At 47.9% G+C, this 21,517-nt stretch overlaps 27 non-coding genes across 27 annotated transcripts; 22 read left to right on the top strand and 5 right to left on the bottom strand.

Annotated features, from left to right (window-relative positions):
• The first annotated feature begins 58 nt into the window (after positions 1 to 58).
• Positions 59 to 140, top strand: trnal-cag (transfer RNA leucine (anticodon CAG)). Its single transcript has one exon. It is a non-coding gene; the product is annotated as a tRNA-Leu (tRNA).
• Positions 141 to 656: 516 nt separating this feature from the next.
• Positions 657 to 743, top strand: trnay-gua (transfer RNA tyrosine (anticodon GUA)). The gene is given in 2 exon segments: positions 657 to 693; positions 708 to 743. It is a non-coding gene; the product is annotated as a tRNA-Tyr (tRNA).
• A 2,099-nt stretch (positions 744 to 2,842) lies between these two features.
• On the top strand, positions 2,843 to 2,915 carry trnav-cac (transfer RNA valine (anticodon CAC)). Its single transcript has one exon. It is a non-coding gene; the product is annotated as a tRNA-Val (tRNA).
• A 611-nt stretch (positions 2,916 to 3,526) lies between these two features.
• trnav-aac (transfer RNA valine (anticodon AAC)) lies at positions 3,527 to 3,599 on the top strand. The gene has a single exon. It is a non-coding gene; the product is annotated as a tRNA-Val (tRNA).
• A 248-nt stretch (positions 3,600 to 3,847) lies between these two features.
• trnak-cuu (transfer RNA lysine (anticodon CUU)) lies at positions 3,848 to 3,920 on the bottom strand. Its single transcript has one exon. It is a non-coding gene; the product is annotated as a tRNA-Lys (tRNA).
• A 119-nt stretch (positions 3,921 to 4,039) lies between these two features.
• trnal-cag (transfer RNA leucine (anticodon CAG)) lies at positions 4,040 to 4,121 on the top strand. The gene has a single exon. It is a non-coding gene; the product is annotated as a tRNA-Leu (tRNA).
• Positions 4,122 to 4,750: 629 nt separating this feature from the next.
• trnay-gua (transfer RNA tyrosine (anticodon GUA)) lies at positions 4,751 to 4,837 on the top strand. The gene is given in 2 exon segments: positions 4,751 to 4,787; positions 4,802 to 4,837. It is a non-coding gene; the product is annotated as a tRNA-Tyr (tRNA).
• Positions 4,838 to 6,937: 2,100 nt separating this feature from the next.
• trnav-cac (transfer RNA valine (anticodon CAC)) lies at positions 6,938 to 7,010 on the top strand. The gene has a single exon. It is a non-coding gene; the product is annotated as a tRNA-Val (tRNA).
• A 611-nt stretch (positions 7,011 to 7,621) lies between these two features.
• On the top strand, positions 7,622 to 7,694 carry trnav-aac (transfer RNA valine (anticodon AAC)). The gene has a single exon. It is a non-coding gene; the product is annotated as a tRNA-Val (tRNA).
• Positions 7,695 to 7,942: 248 nt separating this feature from the next.
• trnak-cuu (transfer RNA lysine (anticodon CUU)) lies at positions 7,943 to 8,015 on the bottom strand. Its single transcript has one exon. It is a non-coding gene; the product is annotated as a tRNA-Lys (tRNA).
• A 119-nt stretch (positions 8,016 to 8,134) lies between these two features.
• On the top strand, positions 8,135 to 8,216 carry trnal-cag (transfer RNA leucine (anticodon CAG)). The gene has a single exon. It is a non-coding gene; the product is annotated as a tRNA-Leu (tRNA).
• A 516-nt stretch (positions 8,217 to 8,732) lies between these two features.
• Positions 8,733 to 8,819, top strand: trnay-gua (transfer RNA tyrosine (anticodon GUA)). Its single transcript is given in 2 exon segments — positions 8,733 to 8,769; positions 8,784 to 8,819. It is a non-coding gene; the product is annotated as a tRNA-Tyr (tRNA).
• Positions 8,820 to 10,918: 2,099 nt separating this feature from the next.
• Positions 10,919 to 10,991, top strand: trnav-cac (transfer RNA valine (anticodon CAC)). The gene has a single exon. It is a non-coding gene; the product is annotated as a tRNA-Val (tRNA).
• A 611-nt stretch (positions 10,992 to 11,602) lies between these two features.
• Positions 11,603 to 11,675, top strand: trnav-aac (transfer RNA valine (anticodon AAC)). The gene has a single exon. It is a non-coding gene; the product is annotated as a tRNA-Val (tRNA).
• A 249-nt stretch (positions 11,676 to 11,924) lies between these two features.
• On the bottom strand, positions 11,925 to 11,997 carry trnak-cuu (transfer RNA lysine (anticodon CUU)). Its single transcript has one exon. It is a non-coding gene; the product is annotated as a tRNA-Lys (tRNA).
• Positions 11,998 to 12,116: 119 nt separating this feature from the next.
• On the top strand, positions 12,117 to 12,198 carry trnal-cag (transfer RNA leucine (anticodon CAG)). The gene has a single exon. It is a non-coding gene; the product is annotated as a tRNA-Leu (tRNA).
• A 516-nt stretch (positions 12,199 to 12,714) lies between these two features.
• On the top strand, positions 12,715 to 12,801 carry trnay-gua (transfer RNA tyrosine (anticodon GUA)). Its single transcript is given in 2 exon segments — positions 12,715 to 12,751; positions 12,766 to 12,801. It is a non-coding gene; the product is annotated as a tRNA-Tyr (tRNA).
• Positions 12,802 to 14,894: 2,093 nt separating this feature from the next.
• On the top strand, positions 14,895 to 14,967 carry trnav-cac (transfer RNA valine (anticodon CAC)). Its single transcript has one exon. It is a non-coding gene; the product is annotated as a tRNA-Val (tRNA).
• Positions 14,968 to 15,578: 611 nt separating this feature from the next.
• On the top strand, positions 15,579 to 15,651 carry trnav-aac (transfer RNA valine (anticodon AAC)). Its single transcript has one exon. It is a non-coding gene; the product is annotated as a tRNA-Val (tRNA).
• A 248-nt stretch (positions 15,652 to 15,899) lies between these two features.
• trnak-cuu (transfer RNA lysine (anticodon CUU)) lies at positions 15,900 to 15,972 on the bottom strand. Its single transcript has one exon. It is a non-coding gene; the product is annotated as a tRNA-Lys (tRNA).
• A 119-nt stretch (positions 15,973 to 16,091) lies between these two features.
• On the top strand, positions 16,092 to 16,173 carry trnal-cag (transfer RNA leucine (anticodon CAG)). Its single transcript has one exon. It is a non-coding gene; the product is annotated as a tRNA-Leu (tRNA).
• A 617-nt stretch (positions 16,174 to 16,790) lies between these two features.
• Positions 16,791 to 16,877, top strand: trnay-gua (transfer RNA tyrosine (anticodon GUA)). Its single transcript is given in 2 exon segments — positions 16,791 to 16,827; positions 16,842 to 16,877. It is a non-coding gene; the product is annotated as a tRNA-Tyr (tRNA).
• Positions 16,878 to 18,977: 2,100 nt separating this feature from the next.
• On the top strand, positions 18,978 to 19,050 carry trnav-cac (transfer RNA valine (anticodon CAC)). The gene has a single exon. It is a non-coding gene; the product is annotated as a tRNA-Val (tRNA).
• Positions 19,051 to 19,661: 611 nt separating this feature from the next.
• trnav-aac (transfer RNA valine (anticodon AAC)) lies at positions 19,662 to 19,734 on the top strand. The gene has a single exon. It is a non-coding gene; the product is annotated as a tRNA-Val (tRNA).
• A 248-nt stretch (positions 19,735 to 19,982) lies between these two features.
• On the bottom strand, positions 19,983 to 20,055 carry trnak-cuu (transfer RNA lysine (anticodon CUU)). The gene has a single exon. It is a non-coding gene; the product is annotated as a tRNA-Lys (tRNA).
• A 119-nt stretch (positions 20,056 to 20,174) lies between these two features.
• On the top strand, positions 20,175 to 20,256 carry trnal-cag (transfer RNA leucine (anticodon CAG)). Its single transcript has one exon. It is a non-coding gene; the product is annotated as a tRNA-Leu (tRNA).
• A 516-nt stretch (positions 20,257 to 20,772) lies between these two features.
• Positions 20,773 to 20,859, top strand: trnay-gua (transfer RNA tyrosine (anticodon GUA)). Its single transcript is given in 2 exon segments — positions 20,773 to 20,809; positions 20,824 to 20,859. It is a non-coding gene; the product is annotated as a tRNA-Tyr (tRNA).
• Positions 20,860 to 21,517: the final 658 nt, after the last annotated feature.

Genomic DNA, 21,517 nt, shown 5'->3' with positions numbered 1-21,517 from the left:
TGATCAATTCCACAGCTGACCTAGTTTCTCAGGGAACAGAAGGAGCGAGACCTGGAGGGTCAGGATGGCCGAGCGGTCGAAGGCGCTGCATTCAGGTTGCAGTCTCTAATGAGGCGTGGGTTCAAATCCCACTTCTGACAGAGTGACAGAGGACCTCAGACCTGGTCACCTGAACAGGGACTTGAATCCGGGACACTCAGATCAAAAGTTTCATGTTCGGGACCAAATGGTCCTTCGAGCCGAATATCTTCCCAGTGACCTGCAAGATCCAGAGGGAGGCAGGGATGTTCTGTGCCTCCATTGTCGAGACGGCAGTGGCCCTAAGGTGGTCAGGGCCTGTCGTGGCGGTAATCCTAGAACCCGTTGGTGGATACCATTGGTGAGGGATGCCGTCAAGCTGAAGGAGTTCTATTGGGCCTTTTTGGCTCATGGGACTTCAGCTGACAGGAACCGACAGGCCAAGCGGTCGGCGGCTTTGGCATTCGCTGAGCCAAAAACTCTGACATGGGAGGAGTTTGGAGAAGCCATGGAGAAGGACTTCCGGACGGCTTCGAAGAGATTCTGGATCCGGCGTCTCAGGAAAGGAAAGGAAAGCAGTACACAGTGAAGACGCTGTCAAACGCTTGGCTGTACTCATTCGCACCAAAGCAACAAGACCTTCGATAGCTCAGTTGGAAGAGCGGAGGACTGTAGTGGTTCAAGCTGGCATCCTTAGGTCGCTGGTTCAAGTCCGGCTCGAAGGACAAGCTGTTTCTTGTGTTATGTCTGCCGGCAAAGAATGGCAATACCGTCTTGTCTGAAGGACCTCCGCTTCCCTGTCAATGGAGTTGGACTTGAGTCTTTGTCACGCAGTCTGAAATTGGCAAACGGAGTAATTCTGATTGAGTGATCATTTGAGTGTCTATTTGAATACGTTTCATCTCAACTCCTGTTGGAAAAGAACAGCCATTTCCATGAGAGCACAAGACCCCTGGATTGTACCCGAAAATACTTTGCGCTCATCAGAGAGTAAGGTTGTTGTCCTGGTTTGCAAAGCCTCCATTGTTACGCCAGAAGGTGCCAGTCACATCCAAAACAAAGGGTTCCATGGTGTAATGGTTAGCACTCTGGACTCTGAATCCAGTTTAGGGTGATACCTATGGCTGTATTTGGCCTAGATATCGGGATTGGGGCCCGGATTAGTATTCGCTACTTGGGAACATTTCATCAAAAACAAAGGAGTTTATGGAGAATGCGGGCGTTGATCCCGCTACCTCTCACATGCTAAGCGAGCGCTCTACCATTTGAGCTAATTCCCCTGCTGATGCAGTGTTGGCAGAGAAGGTCCAGTCTCAGAACTATTTTGGTTCCTTTGCTGGAGTACGTCAAAGCGACACAGTCTCTGCCTTTCAGAGTGCAGACACGATGCAGTCCCTGGTTGTCTAGTGGCTGGGACTTGGTGCTCTCACCACCGTGGCCGTTGTTCGATTCCCGGTCAGGGAACTGACATTTGGTTAGGTTTTGACTGGAGATAGGATTTGTCTTGGTCCTCGGCCGAACGGTTCGGGTCATCTTTCAGCGCTGTCTGTGAACTGCTGTCACTGCACATGAAAACAATTCCAAGTCCGCCAATCGAATCCCGGTCTACCTGGTCGACGGACACGTAAACAGTGCAGGTACCCTCCTTTGTGCGGCTCCATTTCAGTGTCCTCCGTTGTCAGCGAACCTCACAAGATCACAGTTTTTTCCTGATCAGGGCACCGTTTTGGGTTGGGTGGATGAGTGGTCTGAAGCACCAGATTAAGGCTCCTTTCGCTCAGGAGCCACTGGTTGAAATCCCACAGCTGTCATTTTCCTTGTCAGCTCCATTGTCCACGACTGGAATGATTTGGTAGCAAAGGACTGTCAGATTGTACAACACAGCTGAGCACTTGGAGAAGAAGATGAATAGAGGTCTTGTTCTCCCGGACTGGTTGTTGCAACCGCAACCCTGCTCAAGGTTCAACGTGACACACAAAACAGGAACTCCACGTCTGGGAATCGAACCGCGTAATCTTCCATGTGACAGGCGGAGATACTGGCCACTATACTAACAAGGACTGCTGCTGAGTTGATGTAGTGTCGATTGGCCAAAGCGGAATTCAGAACAGGCTTGTGGCCCATGACCGTTTTTATGGTAGCTGGAGACTTCAACCAGTGAAATCCTTCCGATTTTCTGTAGCTCTTATCCTCATCAACTGACTTATTCCCCACCCGTTACCGGCATGGGGACATTCCAACCCAAGTTGAGAACACACTGGACCAGGTACACAGCAACACACGTGGCACAGACACAGTTTCACCCTGCCCCCACTTTTACCCACGACTGAAAAAGCAGAACACCACCTTAGAAGCTGAAATACTCACTTAGGAGAACGTTAGACTGAAGTTCTAAAGGTCCCTGGTTCAAGACCGGTTTTCAGAAAAATCCCTGTTTATGTTGTGACTTGGCAAATAGTTTGAAAAGGCTTATTGGCTGGCTGAAAGGACCTTAGCTTCATTCTTCAAAAGGCCAGACATCCAGCCATCCAGACAATGTTAGAGGAGGTTACAAACCATTGACTCCAAGGGCACAAGTTGAGTCCACCAAGATATCAAAGTGACCCCGAGGGTGGCTAAGGTGTTTCTTTCAAGCCGCGATTGTGATGTCTTGTTTTGTTGAAGAAAAGCCCATTATTTCTGGAACAATTTTCCCTACAAAGGAGAAATCTTTGTCCATTTGGACAATTGTCAATCTGCCCCCACTTTGGACACATCGTCGTGTTTCATTGTTTGGCAACTGCTCTGTGACTTCACCAGTCCCCTTAAAAGCCCCGTCCTTCAGGTTTCCATAGTGTAGTGGTTATCACGTTTGCCTCACACGCAAAAGGTCCCCAGTTCGGAACTGGGTGGAAACATGGCCTTCCAAGACCTCCTTTTACAAAAAAATCAAGATGACAAATGGGAACAAGGATATGTGCTTGATGTCTGAAGGTGTGTACACGAGCATCCATCCCCAGTTTGGACACACAATCCATATTTCCCGGATGACTGATGGGCTGGGAATACATAACAGGTCGGTGTTGGAGGACCTGATGGACCGCGAGGGTTCATAACGTAAAAGAAATTCAGAAAAAATAAGAAGGCCCACAACCCCCAAGGCATTTAAAAACCATTAAGAGAACCTTCAAATGGATCCTGAAACATACAGGGAGCCAATGCAGTGATTTTAGAAGCGGTGTAATATGCGCCTGCCTTCTGGTCCTCGTCAGCACACGTGCAGCAAAAGTTGTTCTGTAAAAGTTGTAGACTTGTGATGTTTCTTTTAGGAAGACCAGAAAGCAGGGCATTGCAATAGTCAATACGACTGGAAATAAAAGCATGCATCAGCATCTCTCTATTTGCCCGAGAGAGGAACGGGCGGACTCTGGCTGTATTCTTTAAATGAAAAATAAAATCCTGTTTTTGTAACATTTTTAATGTGTGGAATAAAATTGAGCTCAGTCCCCTTAAAACCCCCGTCCTTCAGGTTTCCATAGTGTAGCGGTTATCACGTTTGCCTAACACGCAAAAGGTCCCCAGTTCGAAACTGGGTGGAAACATGGCCATTCAAGTCCTTCTTTTACAAAAAAAGTTAAGGTGACAAATAGGAACAAGGACTTGTGCTTGATCTCTGAAGGGACTTGAACTCTTGACACTCAGATTTAAAGTCTGATGCCCTACGAAGTGAGCCCCCAGGCCTTTGGTCAAAAGACTTGTTTTTGTGTATTTGGAATGAAATGTTTTCTGCATGTTGAACAGTTTTCAACAGGAAAGATATTTTTCAGATGTATCAATAAAAGTGCTGAATCGCCCAATATGGGGCTCGAACCCACGACCATGAGATTAAGAGTCTCATGCTCTACCGACTGAGCTAATCAGGCCTTTTGCTGCTCTAGATATCATTTTTTGTTCTGTTTTTATTGATGTGGCCATCCTGATGTTTGATCAATTCCACAGCTGACCTAGTTTCTCAGGGAACAGAAGGAGCGAGACCTGGAGGGTCAGGATGGCCGAGCGGTCGAAGGCGCTGCATTCAGGTTGCAGTCTCTAATGAGGCGTGGGTTCAAATCCCACTTCTGACAGTGCGGGGCCGCAAGTCTTTCCAGTTCCAGTTAAAAGCCCGGCTCCTCGTGTAGTTTCCATAAAGTACCAAGGTATTGTCCTGTTGTCCTTGTATTCTGAGGGCAAAGGAGGCGTTTGCAAGAGGACCTCAGACCTGGTCACCTGAACAGGGACTTGAATCCGGGACACTCAGATCAAAAGTTTCATGTTCGGGACCAAATGGTCCTTCGAGCCGAATATCTTCCCAGTGACCTGCAAGATCCAGAGGGAGGCAGGGATGTTCTGTGCCTCCATTGTCGAGACGGCAGTGGCCCTAAGGTGGTCAGGGCCTGTCGTGGCGGTAATCCTAGAACCCGTTGGTGGATACCATTGGTGAGGGATGCCGTCAAGCTGAAGGAGTTCTATTGGGCCTTTTTGGCTCATGGGACTTCAGCTGACAGGAACCGACAGGCCAAGCGGTCGGCGGCTTTGGCATTCGCTGAGCCAAAAACTCTGACATGGGAGGAGTTTGGAGAAGCCATGGATAAGGACTTCCGGACGGCTTCGAAGAGATTCTGGATCCGGCGTCTCAGGAAAGGAAAGGAAAGCAGTACACAGTGAAGACGCTGTCAAACGCTTGGCTGTACTCATTCGCACCAAAGCAACAAGACCTTCGATAGCTCAGTTGGAAGAGCGGAGGACTGTAGTGGTTCAAGCTGGCATCCTTAGGTCGCTGGTTCAAGTCCGGCTCGAAGGACAAGCTGTTTCTTGTGTTATGTCTGCCGGCAAAGAATGGCAATACCGTCTTGTCTGAAGGACCTCCGCTTCCCTGTCAATGGAGTTGGACTTGAGTCTTTGTCACGCAGTCTGAAATTGGCAAACGGAGTAATTCTGATTGAGTGATCATTTGAGTGTCTATTTGAATACGTTTCATCTCAACTCCTGTTGGAAAAGAACAGCCATTTCCATGAGAGCACAAGACCCCTGGATTGTACCCGAAAATACTTTGCGCTCATCAGAGAGTAAGGTTGTTGTCCTGGTTTGCAAAGCCTCCATTGTTACGCCAGAAGGTGCCAGTCACATCCAAAACAAAGGGTTCCATGGTGTAATGGTTAGCACTCTGGACTCTGAATCCAGTTTAGGGTGATACCTATGGCTGTATTTGGCCTAGATATCGGGATTGGGGCCCGGATTAGTATTCGCTACTTGGGAACATTTCATCAAAAAACAAAGGAGTTCATGGAGAATGCGGGCTTTGATCCCGCTACCTCTCACATGCTAAGCGAGCGCTCTACCATTTGAGCTAATTCCCCTGCTGATGCAGTGTTGGCAGAGAAGGTCCAGTCTCAGAACTATTTTGGTTCCTTTGCTGGAGTACGTCAAAGCGACACAGTCTCTGCCTTTCAGAGTGCAGACACGATGCAGTCCCTGGTTGTCTAGTGGCTGGGACTTGGTGCTCTCACCACCGCGGCCGTTGTTCGATTCCCGGTCAGGGAACTGACATTTGGTTAGGTTTTGACTGGAGATAGGATTTGTCTTGGTCCTCGGCCGAACGGTTCGGGTCATCTTTCAGCGCTGTCTGTGAACTGCTGTCACTGCACATGAAAACAATTCCAAGTCCGCCAATCGAATCCCGGTCTACCTGGTCGACGGACACGTAAACAGTGCAGGTACCCTCCTTTGTGCGGCTCCATTTCAGTGTCCTCCGTTGTCAGCGAACCTCACAAGATCACAGTTTTTTCCTGATCAGGGCACCGTTTTGGGTTGGGTGGATGAGTGGTCTGAAGCACCAGATTAAGGCTCCTTTCGCTCAGGAGCCACTGGTTGAAATCCCACAGCTGTCATTTTCCTTGTCAGCTCCATTGTCCACGACTGGAATGATTTGGTAGCAAAGGACTGTCAGATTGTACAACACAGCTGAGCACTTGGAGAAGAAGATGAATAGAGGTCTTGTTCTCCCGGACTGGTTGTTGCAACCGCAACCCTGCTCAAGGTTCAACGTGACACACAAAACAGGAACTCCACGTCTGGGAATCGAACCGCGTAATCTTCCATGTGACAGGCGGAGATACTGGCCACTATACTAACAAGGACTGCTGCTGAGTTGATGTAGTGTCGATTGGCCAAAGCGGAATTCAGAACAGGCTTGTGGCCCATGACCGTTTTTATGGTAGCTGGAGACTTCAACCAGTGAAATCCTTCCGATTTTCTGTAGCTCTTATCCTCATCAACTGACTTATTCCCCACCCGTTACCGGCATGGGGACATTCCAACCCAAGTTGAGAACACACTGGACCAGGTACACAGCAACACACGTGGCACAGACACAGTTTCACCCTGCCCCCACTTTTACCCACGACTGAAAAAGCAGAACACCACCTTAGAAGCTGAAATACTCACTTAGGAGAACGTTAGACTGAAGTTCTAAAGGTCCCTGGTTCAAGACCGGTTTTCAGAAAAATCCCTGTTTATGTTGTGACTTGGCAAATAGTTTGAAAAGGCTTATTGGCTGGCTGAAAGGACCTTAGCTTCATTCTTCAAAAGGCCAGACATCCAGCCATCCAGACAATGTTAGAGGAGGTTACAAACCATTGACTCCAAGGGCACAAGTTGAGTCCACCAAGATATCAAAGTGACCCCGAGGGTGGCTAAGGTGTTTCTTTCAAGCCGCGATTGTGATGTCTTGTTTTGTTGAAGAAAAGCCCATTATTTCTGGAACAATTTTCCCTACAAAGGAGAAATCTTTGTCCATTTGGACAATTGTCAATCTGCCCCCACTTTGGACACATCGTCGTGTTTCATTGTTTGGCAACTGCTCTGTGACTTCACCAGTCCCCTTAAAAGCCCCGTCCTTCAGGTTTCCATAGTGTAGTGGTTATCACGTTTGCCTCACACGCAAAAGGTCCCCAGTTCGGAACTGGGTGGAAACATGGCCTTCCAAGACCTCCTTTTACAAAAAAATCAAGATGACAAATGGGAACAAGGATATGTGCTTGATGTCTGAAGGTGTGTACACGAGCATCCATCCCCAGTTTGGACACACAATCCATATTTCCCGGATGACTGATGGGCTGGGAATACATAACAGGTCGGTGTTGGAGGACCTGATGGACCGCGAGGGTTCATAACGTAAAAGAAATTCAGAAAAAATAAGAAGGCCCACAACCCCCAAGGCATTTAAAAACCATTAAGAGAACCTTCAAATGGATCCTGAAACATACAGGGAGCCAATGCAGTGATTTTAGAAGCGGTGTAATATGCGCCTGCCTTCTGGTCCTCGTCAGCACACGTGCAGCAAAAGTTGTTCTGTAAAAGTTGTAGACTTGTGATGTTTCTTTTAGGAAGACCAGAAAGCAGGGCATTGCAATAGTCAATACGACTGGAAATAAAAGCATGCATCAGCATCTCTCTATTTGCCCGAGAGAGGAACGGGCGGACTCTGGCTGTATTCTTTAAATGAAAAATAAAATCCTGTTTTTGTAACATTTTTAATGTGTGGAATAAAATTGAGCTCAGTCCCCTTAAAACCCCCGTCCTTCAGGTTTCCATAGTGTAGCGGTTATCACGTTTGCCTAACACGCAAAAGGTCCCCAGTTCGAAACTGGGTGGAAACATGGCCATTCAAGTCCTTCTTTTACAAAAAAAGTTAAGGTGACAAATAGGAACAAGGACTTGTGCTTGATCTCTGAAGGGACTTGAACTCTTGACACTCAGATTTAAAGTCTGATGCCCTACGAAGTGAGCCCCCAGGCCTTTGGTCAAAAGACTTGTTTTTGTGTATTTGGAATGAAATGTTTTCTGCATGTTGAACAGTTTTCAACAGGAAAGATATCTTTCAGATGTATCAATAAAAGTGCTGAATCGCCCAATATGGGGCTCGAACCCACGACCATGAGATTAAGAGTCTCATGCTCTACCGACTGAGCTAATCAGGCCTTTTGCTGCTCTAGATATCATTTTTTGTTCTGTTTTTATTGATGTGGCCATCCTGATGTTTGATCAATTCCACAGCTGACCTAGTTTCTCAGGGAACAGAAGGAGCGAGACCTGGAGGGTCAGGATGGCCGAGCGGTCGAAGGCGCTGCATTCAGGTTGCAGTCTCTAATGAGGCGTGGGTTCAAATCCCACTTCTGACAGAGTGACAGAGGACCTCAGACCTGGTCACCTGAACAGGGACTTGAATCCGGGACACTCAGATCAAAAGTTTCATGTTCGGGACCAAATGGTCCTTCGAGCCGAATATCTTCCCAGTGACCTGCAAGATCCAGAGGGAGGCAGGGATGTTCTGTGCCTCCATTGTCGAGACGGCAGTGGCCCTAAGGTGGTCAGGGCCTGTCGTGGCGGTAATCCTAGAACCCGTTGGTGGATACCATTGGTGAGGGATGCCGTCAAGCTGAAGGAGTTCTATTGGGCCTTTTTGGCTCATGGGACTTCAGCTGACAGGAACCGACAGGCCAAGCGGTCGGCGGCTTTGGCATTCGCTGAGCCAAAAACTCTGACATGGGAGGAGTTTGGAGAAGCCATGGAGAAGGACTTCCGGACGGCTTCGAAGAGATTCTGGATCCGGCGTCTCAGGAAAGGAAAGGAAAGCAGTACACAGTGAAGACGCTGTCAAACGCTTGGCTGTACTCATTCGCACCAAAGCAACAAGACCTTCGATAGCTCAGTTGGAAGAGCGGAGGACTGTAGTGGTTCAAGCTGGCATCCTTAGGTCGCTGGTTCAAGTCCGGCTCGAAGGACAAGCTGTTTCTTGTGTTATGTCTGCCGGCAAAGAATGGCAATACCGTCTTGTCTGAAGGACCTCCGCTTCCCTGTCAATGGAGTTGGACTTGAGTCTTTGTCACGCAGTCTGAAATTGGCAAACGGAGTAATTCTGATTGAGTGATCATTTGAGTGTCTATTTGAATACGTTTCATCTCAACTCCTGTTGGAAAAGAACAGCCATTTCCATGAGAGCACAAGACCCCTGGATTGTACCCGAAAATACTTTGCGCTCATCAGAGAGTAAGGTTGTTGTCCTGGTTTGCAAAGCCTCCATTGTTACGCCAGAAGGTGCCAGTCACATCCAAAACAAAGGGTTCCATGGTGTAATGGTTAGCAGTCTGGACTCTGAATCCAGTTTAGGGTGATACCTATGGCTGTATTTGGCCTAGATATCGGGATTGGGGCCCGGATTAGTATTCGCTACTTGGGAACATTTCATCAAAAACAAAGGAGTTTATGGAGAATGCGGGCGTTGATCCCGCTACCTCTCACATGCTAAGCGAGCGCTCTACCATTTGAGCTAATTCCCCTGCTGATGCAGTGTTGGCAGAGAAGGTCCAGTCTCAGAACTATTTTGGTTCCTTTGCTGGAGTACGTCAAAGCGACACAGTCTCTGCCTTTCAGAGTGCAGACACAATGCAGTCCCTGGTTGTCTAGTGGCTGGGACTTGGTGCTCTCACCACCGTGGCCGTTGTTCGATTCCCGGTCAGGGAACTGACATTTGGTTAGGTTTTGACTGGAGATAGGATTTGTCTTGGTCCTCGGCCGAACGGTTCGGGTCATCTTTCAGCGCTGTCTGTGAACTGCTGTCACTGCACATGAAAACAATTCCAAGTCCGCCAATCGAATCCCGGTCTACCTGGTCGACGGACACGTAAACAGTGCAGGTACCCTCCTTTGTGCGGCTCCATTTCAGTGTCCTCCGTTGTCAGCGAACCTCACAAGATCACAGTTTTTTCCTGATCAGGGCACCGTTTTGGGTTGGGTGGATGAGTGGTCTGAAGCACCAGATTAAGGCTCCTTTCGCTCAGGAGCCACTGGTTGAAATCCCACAGCTGTCATTTTCCTTGTCAGCTCCATTGTCCACGACTGGAATGATTTGGTAGCAAAGGACTGTCAGATTGTACAACACAGCTGAGCACTTGGAGAAGAAGATGAATAGAGGTCTTGTTCTCCCGGACTGGTTGTTGCAACCGCAACCCTGCTCAAGGTTCAACGTGACACACAAAACAGGAACTCCACGTCTGGGAATCGAACCGCGTAATCTTCCATGTGACAGGCGGAGATACTGGCCACTATACTAACAAGGACTGCTGCTGAGTTGATGTAGTGTCGATTGGCCAAAGCGGAATTCAGAACAGGCTTGTGGCCCATGACCGTTTTTATGGTAGCTGGAGACTTCAACCAGTGAAATCCTTCCGATTTTCTGTAGCTCTTATCCTCATCAACTGACTTATTCCCCACCCGTTACCGGCATGGGGACATTCCAACCCAAGTTGAGAACACACTGGACCAGGTACACAGCAACACACGTGGCACAGACACAGTTTCACCCTGCCCCCACTTTTACCCACGACTGAAAAAGCAGAACACCACCTTAGAAGCTGAAATACTCACTTAGGAGAACGTTAGACTGAAGTTCTAAAGGTCCCTGGTTCAAGACCGGTTTTCAGAAAAATCCCTGTTTATGTTGTGACTTGGCAAATAGTTTGAAAAGGCTTATTGGCTGGCTGAAAGGACCTTAGCTTCATTCTTCAAAAGGCCAGACATCCAGCCATCCAGACAATGTTAGAGGAGGTTACAAACCATTGACTCCAAGGGCACAAGTTGAGTCCACCAAGATATCAAAGTGACCCCGAGGGTGGCTAAGGTGTTTCTTTCAAGCCGCGATTGTGATGTCTTGTTTTGTTGAAGAAAAGCCCATTATTTCTGGAACAATTTTCCCTACAAAGGAGAAATCTTTGTCCATTTGGACAATTGTCAATCTGCCCCCACTTTGGACACATCGTCGTGTTTCATTGTTTGGCAACTGCTCTGTGACTTCACCAGTCCCCTTAAAAGCCCCGTCCTTCAGGTTTCCATAGTGTAGTGGTTATCACGTTTGCCTCACACGCAAAAGGTCCCCAGTTCGGAACTGGGTGGAAACATGGCCTTCCAAGACCTCCTTTTACAAAAAAATCAAGATGACAAATGGGAACAAGGATATGTGCTTGATGTCTGAAGGTGTGTACACGAGCATCCATCCCCAGTTTGGACACACAATCCATATTTCCCGGATGACTGATGGGCTGGGAATACATAACAGGTCGGTGTTGGAGGACCTGATGGACCGCGAGGGTTCATAACGTAAAAGAAATTCAGAAAAAATAAGAAGGCCCACAACCCCCAAGGCATTTAAAAACCATTAAGAGAACCTTCAAATGGATCCTGAAACATACAGGGAGCCAATGCAGTGATTTTAGAAGCGGTGTAATATGCGCCTGCCTTCTGGTCCTCGTCAGCACACGTGCAGCAAAAGTTGTTCTGTAAAAGTTGTAGACTTGTGATGTTTCTTTTAGGAAGACCAGAAAGCAGGGCATTGCAATAGTCAATACGACTGGAAATAAAAGCATGCATCAGCATCTCTCTATTTGCCCGAGAGAGGAACGGGCGGACTCTGGCTGTATTCTTTAAATGAAAAATAAAATCCTGTTTTTGTAACATTTTTAATGTGTGGAATAAAATTGAGCTCAGTCCCCTTAAAAGCCCCGTCCTTCAGGTTTCCATAGTGTAGCGGTTATCACGTTTGCCTAACACGCAAAAGGTCCCCAGTTCGAAACTGGGTGGAAACATGGCCATTCAAGTCCTTCTTTTACAAAAAAAAGTTAAGGTGACAAATAGGAACAAGGACTTGTGCTTGATCTCTGAAGGGACTTGAACTCTTGACACTCAGATTTAAAGTCTGATGCCCTACGAAGTGAGCCCCCAGGCCTTTGGTCAAAAGACTTGTTTTTGTGTATTTGGAATGAAATGTTTTCTGCATGTTGAACAGTTTTCAACAGGAAAGATATCTTTCAGATGTATCAATAAAAGTGCTGAATCGCCCAATATGGGGCTCGAACCCACGACCATGAGATTAAGAGTCTCATGCTCTACCGACTGAGCTAATCAGGCCTTTTGCTGCTCTAGATATCATTTTTTGTTCTGTTTTTATTGATGTGGCCATCCTGATGTTTGATCAATTCCACAGCTGACCTAGTTTCTCAGGGAACAGAAGGAGCGAGACCTGGAGGGTCAGGATGGCCGAGCGGTCGAAGGCGCTGCATTCAGGTTGCAGTCTCTAATGAGGCGTGGGTTCAAATCCCACTTCTGACAGAGTGACAGAGGACCTCAGACCTGGTCACCTGAACAGGGACTTGAATCCGGGACACTCAGATCAAAAGTTTCATGTTCGGGACCAAATGGTCCTTCGAGCCGAATATCTTCCCAGTGACCTGCAAGATCCAGAGGGAGGCAGGGATGTTCTGTGCCTCCATTGTCGAGACGGCAGTGGCCCTAAGGTGGTCAGGGCCTGTCGTGGCGGTAATCCTAGAACCCGTTGGTGGATACCATTGGTGAGGGATGCCGTCAAGCTGAAGGAGTTCTATTGGGCCTTTTTGGCTCATGGGACTTCAGCTGACAGGAACCGACAGGCCAAGCGGTCCGCGGCTTTGGCATTCGCTGAGCCAAAAACTCTGACATGGGAGGAGTTTGGAGAAGCCATGGAGAAGGACTTCCGGACGGCTTCGAAGAGATTCTGGATCCGGCGTCTCAGGAAAGGAAAGGAAAGCAGTACACAGTGAAGACGCTGTCAAACGCTTGGCTGTACTCATTCGCACCAAAGCAACAAGACCTTCGATAGCTCAGTTGGAAGAGCGGAGGACTGTAGTGGTTCAAGCTGGCATCCTTAGGTCGCTGGTTCAAGTCCGGCTCGAAGGACAAGCTGTTTCTTGTGTTATGTCTGCCGGCAAAGAATGGCAATACCGTCTTGTCTGAAGGACCTCCGCTTCCCTGTCAATGGAGTTGGACTTGAGTCTTTGTCACGCAGTCTGAAATTGGCAAACGGAGTAATTCTGATTGAGTGATCATTTGAGTGTCTATTTGAATACGTTTCATCTCAACTCCTGTTGGAAAAGAACAGCCATTTCCATGAGAGCACAAGACCCCTGGATTGTACCCGAAAATACTTTGCGCTCATCAGAGAGTAAGGTTGTTGTCCTGGTTTGCAAAGCCTCCATTGTTACGCCAGAAGGTGCCAGTCACATCCAAAACAAAGGGTTCCATGGTTAGCACTCTGGACTCTGAATCCAGTTTAGGGTGATACCTATGGCTGTATTTGGCCTAGATATCGGGATTGGGGCCCGGATTAGTATTCGCTACTTGGGAACATTTCATCAAAAAACAAAGGAGTTTATGGAGAATGCGGGCGTTGATCCCGCTACCTCTCACATGCTAAGCGAGCGCTCTACCATTTGAGCTAATTCCCCTGCTGATGCAGTGTTGGCAGAGAAGGTCCAGTCTCAGAACTATTTTGGTTCCTTTGCTGGAGTACGTCAAAGCGACACAGTCTCTGCCTTTCAGAGTGCAGACACGATGCAGTCCCTGGTTGTCTAGTGGCTGGGACTTGGTGCTCTCAGCACCGTGGCCGTTGTTCGATTCCCGGTCAGGGAACTGACATTTGGTTAGGTTTTGACTGGAGATAGGATTTGTCTTGGTCCTCAGCCGAACGGTTCGGGTCATCTTTCAGCGCTGTCTGTGAACTGCTGTCACTGCACATGAAAACAATTCCAAGTCCGCCAATCGAATCCCGGTCTACCTGGTCGACGGACACGTAAACAGTGCAGGTACCCTCCTTTGTGCGGCTCCATTTCAGTGTCCTCCGTTGTCAGCGAACCTCACAAGGTCACAGTTTTTTCCTGATCAGGGCACCATTTTGGGTTGGGTGGATGAGTGGTCTTAAGCACCAGATTAAGGCTCCTTTCGCTCAGGAGCCACTGGTTGAAATCCCACAGCTGTCATTTTCCTTGTCAGCTCCATTGTCCACGACTGGAATGATTTGGTAGCAAAGGACTGTCAGATTGTACAACACAGCTGAGCACTTGGAGAAGAAGATGAATAGAGGTCTTGTTCTCCCGGACTGGTTGTTGCAACCGCAACCCTGCTCAAGGTTCAACGTGACACACAAAACAGGAACTCCACGTCTGGGAATCGAACCGCGTAATCTTCCATGTGACAGGCGGAGATACTGGCCACTATACTAACAAGGACTGCTGCTGAGTTGATGTAGTGTCGATTGGCCAAAGCGGAATTCAGAACAGGCTTGTGGCCCATGACCGTTTTTATGGTAGCTGGAGACTTCAACCAGTGAAATCCTTCCGATTTTCTGTAGCTCTTATCCTCATCAACTGACTGTATTCCCCACCCGTTACCGGCATGGGGACATTCCAACCCAAGTTGAGAACACACTGGACCAGGTACACAGCAACACACGTGGCACAGACACAGTTTCACCCTGCCCCCACTTTTACCCACGACTGAAAAAGCAGAACACCACCTTAGAAGCTGAAATACTCACTTAGGAGAACGTTAGACTGAAGTTCTAAAGGTCCCTGGTTCAAGACCGGTTTTCAGAAAAATCCCTGTTTATGTTGTGACTTGGCAAATAGTTTGAAAAGGCTTATTGGCTGGCTGAAAGGACCTTAGCTTCATTCTTCAAAAGGCCAGACATCCAGCCATCCAGACAATGTTAGAGGAGGTTACAAACCATTGACTCCAAGGGCACAAGTTGAGTCCATCAAGATATCAAAGTGACCCCGAGGGTGGCTAAGGTGTTTCTTTCAAGCCGCGATTGTGATGTCTTGTTTTGTTGAAGAAAAGCCCATTATTTCTGGAACAATTTTCCCTACAAAGGAGAAATCTTTGTCCATTTGGACAATTGTCAATCTGCCCCCACTTTGGACACATCGTCGTGTTTCATTGTTTGGCAACTGCTCTGTGACTTCACCAGTCCCCTTAAAAGCCCCGTCCTTCAGGTTTCCATAGTGTAGTGGTTATCACGTTTGCCTCACACGCAAAAGGTCCCCAGTTCGGAACTGGGTGGAAACATGGCCTTCCAAGACCTCCTTTTACAAAAAAATCAAGATGACAAATGGGAACAAGGATATGTGCTTGATGTCTGAAGGTGTGTACACGAGCATCCATCCCCAGTTTGGACACACAATCCATATTTCCCGGATGACTGATGGGCTGGGAATACATAACAGGTCGGTGTTGGAGGACCTGATGGACCGCGAGGGTTCATAACGTAAAAGAAATTCAGAAAAAATAAGAAGGCCCACAACCCCCAAGGCATTTAAAAACCATTAAGAGAACCTTCAAATGGATCCTGAAACATACAGGGAGCCAATGCAGTGATTTTAGAAGCGGTGTAATATGCGCCTGCCTTCTGGTCCTCGTCAGCACACGTGCAGCAAAAGTTGTTCTGTAAAAGTTGTAGACTTGTGATGTTTCTTTTAGGAAGACCAGAAAGCAGGGCATTGCAATAGTCAATACGACTGGAAATAAAAGCATGCATCAGCATCTCTCTATTTGCCCGAGAGAGGAATGGGCGGACTCTGGCTGTATTTTTTAAATGAAAAATAAAATCCTGTTTTTGTAACATTTTTAATGTGTGGAATAAAATTGAGCTCAGTCCCCTTAAAAGCCCCGTCCTTCAGGTTTCCATAGTGTAGCGGTTATCACGTTTGCCTAACACGCAAAAGGTCCCCAGTTCGAAACTGGGTGGAAACATGGCCATTCAAGTCCTTCTTTTACAAAAAAAGTTAAGGTGACAAATAGGAACAAGGACTTGTGCTTGATCTCTGAAGGGACTTGAACTCTTGACACTCGGATTTAAAGTCTGATGCCCTACGAAGTGAGCCCCCAGGCCTTTGGTCAAAAGACTTGTTTTTGTGTATTTGGAATGAAATGTTTTCTGCATGTTGAACAGTTTTCAACAGGAAAGATATCTTTCAGATGTATCAATAAAAGTGCTGAATCGCCCAATATGGGGCTCGAACCCACGACCATGAGATTAAGAGTCTCATGCTCTACCGACTGAGCTAATCAGGCCTTTTGCTGCTCTAGATATCATTTTTTGTTCTGTTTTTATTGATGTGGCCATCCTGATGTTTGATCAATTCCACAGCTGACCTAGTTTCTCAGGGAACAGAAGGAGCGAGACCTGGAGGGTCAGGATGGCCGAGCGGTCGAAGGCGCTGCATTCAGGTTGCAGTCTCTAATGAGGCGTGGGTTCAAATCCCACTTCTGACAGTGCGGGGCCGCAAGTCTTTCCAGTTCCAGTTAAAAGCCCGGCTCCTCGTGTAGTTTCCATAAAGTACCAAGGTATTGTCCTGTTGTCCTTGTATTCTGAGGGCAAAGGAGGCGTTTGCAAGAGGACCTCAGACCTGGTCACCTGAACAGGGACTTGAATCCGGGACACTCAGATCAAAAGTTTCATGTTCGGGACCAAATGGTCCTTCGAGCCGAATATCTTCCCAGTGACCTGCAAGATCCAGAGGGAGGCAGGGATGTTCTGTGCCTCCATTGTCGAGGCGGCAGTGGCCCTAAGGTGGTCAGGGCCTGTCGTGGCGGTAATCCTAGAACCCGTTGGTGGATACCATTGGTGAGGGATGCCGTCAAGCATCCTATTGGGCCTTTTTGGCTCATGGGACTTCAGCTGACAGGAACCGACAGGCCAAGCGGTCGGCGGCTTTGGCATTCGCTGAGCCAAAAACTCTGACATGGGAGGAGTTTGGAGAAGCCATGGAGAAGGACTTCCGGACGGCTTCGAAGAGATTCTGGATCCGGCGTCTCAGGAAAGGAAAGCAGTACACAGTGAAGACGCTGTCAAACGCTTGGCTGTACTCATTCGCACCAAAGCAACAAGACCTTCGATAGCTCAGTTGGAAGAGCGGAGGACTGTAGTGGTTCAAGCTGGCATCCTTAGGTCGCTGGTTCAAGTCCGGCTCGAAGGACAAGCTGTTTCTTGTGTTATGTCTGCCGGCAAAGAATGGCAATACCGTCTTGTCTGAAGGACCTCCGCTTCCCTGTCAATGGAGTTGGACTTGAGTCTTTGTCACGCAGTCTGAAATTGGCAAACGGAGTAATTCTGATTGAGTGATCATTTGAGTGTCTATTTGAATACGTTTCATCTCAACTCCTGTTGGAAAAGAACAGCCATTTCCATGAGAGCACAAGACCCCTGGATTGTACCCGAAAATACTTTGCGCTCATCAGAGAGTAAGGTTGTTGTCCTGGTTTGCAAAGCCTCCATTGTTACGCCAGAAGGTGCCAGTCACATCCAAAACAAAGGGTTCCATGGTGTAATGGTTAGCACTCTGGACTCTGAATCCAGTTTAGGGTGATACCTATGGCTGTATTTGGCCTAGATATCGGGATTGGGGCCCGGATTAGTATTCGCTACTTGGGAACATTTCATCAAAAAACAAAGGAGTTCATGGAGAATGCGGGCTTTGATCCCGCTACCTCTCACATGCTAAGCGAGCGCTCTACCATTTGAGCTAATTCCCCTGCTGATGCAGTGTTGGCAGAGAAGGTCCAGTCTCAGAACTATTTTGGTTCCTTTGCTGGAGTACGTCAAAGCGACACAGTCTCTGCCTTTCAGAGTGCAGACACGATGCAGTCCCTGGTTGTCTAGTGGCTGGGACTTGGTGCTCTCACCACCGCGGCCGTTGTTCGATTCCCGGTCAGGGAACTGACATTTGGTTAGGTTTTGACTGGAGATAGGATTTGTCTTGGTCCTCGGCCGAACGGTTCGGGTCATCTTTCAGCGCTGTCTGTGAACTGCTGTCACTGCACATGAAAACAATTCCAAGTCCGCCAATCGAATCCCGGTCTACCTGGTCGACGGACACGTAAACAGTGCAGGTACCCTCCTTTGTGCGGCTCCATTTCAGTGTCCTCCGTTGTCAGCGAACCTCACAAGATCACAGTTTTTTCCTGATCAGGGCACCGTTTTGGGTTGGGTGGATGAGTGGTCTGAAGCACCAGATTAAGGCTCCTTTCGCTCAGGAGCCACTGGTTGAAATCCCACAGCTGTCATTTTCCTTGTCAGCTCCATTGTCCACGACTGGAATGATTTGGTAGCAAAGGACTGTCAGATTGTACAACACAGCTGAGCACTTGGAGAAGAAGATGAATAGAGGTCTTGTTCTCCCGGACTGGTTGTTGCAACCGCAACCCTGCTCAAGGTTCAACGTGACACACAAAACAGGAACTCCACGTCTGGGAATCGAACCGCGTAATCTTCCATGTGACAGGCGGAGATACTGGCCACTATACTAACAAGGACTGCTGCTGAGTTGATGTAGTGTCGATTGGCCAAAGCGGAATTCAGAACAGGCTTGTGGCCCATGACCGTTTTTATGGTAGCTGGAGACTTCAACCAGTGAAATCCTTCCGATTTTCTGTAGCTCTTATCCTCATCAACTGACTTATTCCCCACCCGTTACCGGCATGGGGACATTCCAACCCAAGTTGAGAACACACTGGACCAGGTACACAGCAACACACGTGGCACAGACACAGTTTCACCCTGCCCCCACTTTTACCCACGACTGAAAAAGCAGAACACCACCTTAGAAGCTGAAATACTCACTTAGGAGAACGTTAGACTGAAGTTCTAAAGGTCCCTGGTTCAAGACCGGTTTTCAGAAAAATCCCTGTTTATGTTGTGACTTGGCAAATAGTTTGAAAAGGCTTATTGGCTGGCTGAAAGGACCTTAGCTTCATTCTTCAAAAGGCCAGACATCCAGCCATCCAGACAATGTTAGAGGAGGTTACAAACCATTGACTCCAAGGGCACAAGTTGAGTCCACCAAGATATCAAAGTGACCCCGAGGGTGGCTAAGGTGTTTCTTTCAAGCCGCGATTGTGATGTCTTGTTTTGTTGAAGAAAAGCCCATTATTTCTGGAACAATTTTCCCTACAAAGGAGAAATCTTTGTCCATTTGGACAATTGTCAATCTGCCCCCACTTTGGACACATCGTCGTGTTTCATTGTTTGGCAACTGCTCTGTGACTTCACCAGTCCCCTTAAAAGCCCCGTCCTTCAGGTTTCCATAGTGTAGTGGTTATCACGTTTGCCTCACACGCAAAAGGTCCCCAGTTCGGAACTGGGTGGAAACATGGCCTTCCAAGACCTCCTTTTACAAAAAAATCAAGATGACAAATGGGAACAAGGATATGTGCTTGATGTCTGAAGGTGTGTACACGAGCATCCATCCCCAGTTTGGACACACAATCCATATTTCCCGGATGACTGATGGGCTGGGAATACATAACAGGTCGGTGTTGGAGGACCTGATGGACCGCGAGGGTTCATAACGTAAAAGAAATTCAGAAAAAATAAGAAGGCCCACAACCCCCAAGGCATTTAAAAACCATTAAGAGAACCTTCAAATGGATCCTGAAACATACAGGGAGCCAATGCAGTGATTTTAGAAGCGGTGTAATATGCGCCTGCCTTCTGGTCCTCGTCAGCACACGTGCAGCAAAAGTTGTTCTGTAAAAGTTGTAGACTTGTGATGTTTCTTTTAGGAAGACCAGAAAGCAGGGCATTGCAATAGTCAATACGACTGGAAATAAAAGCATGCATCAGCATCTCTCTATTTGCCCGAGAGAGGAACGGGCGGACTCTGGCTGTATTCTTTAAATGAAAAATAAAATCCTGTTTTTGTAACATTTTTAATGTGTGGAATAAAATTGAGCTCAGTCCCCTTAAAACCCCCGTCCTTCAGGTTTCCATAGTGTAGCGGTTATCACGTTTGCCTAACACGCAAAAGGTCCCCAGTTCGAAACTGGGTGGAAACATGGCCATTCAAGTCCTTCTTTTACAAAAAAAGTTAAGGTGACAAATAGGAACAAGGACTTGTGCTTGATCTCTGAAGGGACTTGAACTCTTGACACTCAGATTTAAAGTCTGATGCCCTACGAAGTGAGCCCCCAGGCCTTTGGTCAAAAGACTTGTTTTTGTGTATTTGGAATGAAATGTTTTCTGCATGTTGAACAGTTTTCAACAGGAAAGATATCTTTCAGATGTATCAATAAAAGTGCTGAATCGCCCAATATGGGGCTCGAACCCACGACCATGAGATTAAGAGTCTCATGCTCTACCGACTGAGCTAATCAGGCCTTTTGCTGCTCTAGATATCATTTTTTGTTCTGTTTTTATTGATGTGGCCATCCTGATGTTTGATCAATTCCACAGCTGACCTAGTTTCTCAGGGAACAGAAGGAGCGAGACCTGGAGGGTCAGGATGGCCGAGCGGTCGAAGGCGCTGCATTCAGGTTGCAGTCTCTAATGAGGCGTGGGTTCAAATCCCACTTCTGACAGAGTGACAGAGGACCTCAGACCTGGTCACCTGAACAGGGACTTGAATCCGGGACACTCAGATCAAAAGTTTCATGTTCGGGACCAAATGGTCCTTCGAGCCGAATATCTTCCCAGTGACCTGCAAGATCCAGAGGGAGGCAGGGATGTTCTGTGCCTCCATTGTCGAGACGGCAGTGGCCCTAAGGTGGTCAGGGCCTGTCGTGGCGGTAATCCTAGAACCCGTTGGTGGATACCATTGGTGAGGGATGCCGTCAAGCTGAAGGAGTTCTATTGGGCCTTTTTGGCTCATGGGACTTCAGCTGACAGGAACCGACAGGCCAAGCGGTCCGCGGCTTTGGCATTCGCTGAGCCAAAAACTCTGACATGGGAGGAGTTTGGAGAAGCCATGGAGAAGGACTTCCGGACGGCTTCGAAGAGATTCTGGATCCGGCGTCTCAGGAAAGGAAAGGAAAGCAGTACACAGTGAAGACGCTGTCAAACGCTTGGCTGTACTCATTCGCACCAAAGCAACAAGACCTTCGATAGCTCAGTTGGAAGAGCGGAGGACTGTAGTGGTTCAAGCTGGCATCCTTAGGTCGCTGGTTCAAGTCCGGCTCGAAGGACAAGCTGTTTCTTGTGTTATGTCTGCCGGCAAAGAATGGCAATACCGTCTTGTCTGAAGGACCTCCGCTTCCCTGTCAATGGAGTTGGACTTGAGTCTTTGTCACGCAGTCTGAAATTGGCAAACGGAGTAATTCTGATTGAGTGATCATTTGAGCGTCTATTTGAATACGTTTCATCTCAACTCCTGTTGGAAAAGAACAGCCATTTCCATGAGAGCACAAGACCCCTGGATTGTACCCGAAAATACTTTGCGCTCATCAGAGAATAAGGTTGTTGTCCTGGTTTGCAAAGCCTCCATTGTTACGCCAGAAGGTGCCAGTCACATCCAAAACAAAGGGTTCCATGGTGTAATGGTTAGCACTCTGGACTCTGAATCCAGTTTAGGGTGATACCTATGGCTGTATTTGGCCTAGATATCGGGATTGGGGCCCGGATTAGTATTCGCTACTTGGGAACATTTCATCAAAAACAAAGGAGTTTATGGAGAATGCGGGCGTTGATCCCGCTACCTCTCACATGCTAAGCGAGCGCTCTACCATTTGAGCTAATTCCCCTGCTGATGCAGTGTTGGCAGAGAAGGTCCAGTCTCAGAACTATTTTGGTTCCTTTGCTGGAGTACGTCAAAGCGACACAGTCTCTGCCTTTCAGAGTGCAGAC

The sequence above is a fragment of the Doryrhamphus excisus genome, chromosome 2 (assembly GCF_030265055.1).
Source record: "Doryrhamphus excisus isolate RoL2022-K1 chromosome 2, RoL_Dexc_1.0, whole genome shotgun sequence".
Lineage (NCBI taxonomy): Eukaryota > Metazoa > Chordata > Actinopteri > Syngnathiformes > Syngnathidae > Doryrhamphus > Doryrhamphus excisus.
The sequence above is the reverse complement of the archived record's forward strand: the minus strand, read 5'-3'. Positions and strand labels throughout refer to the sequence as shown.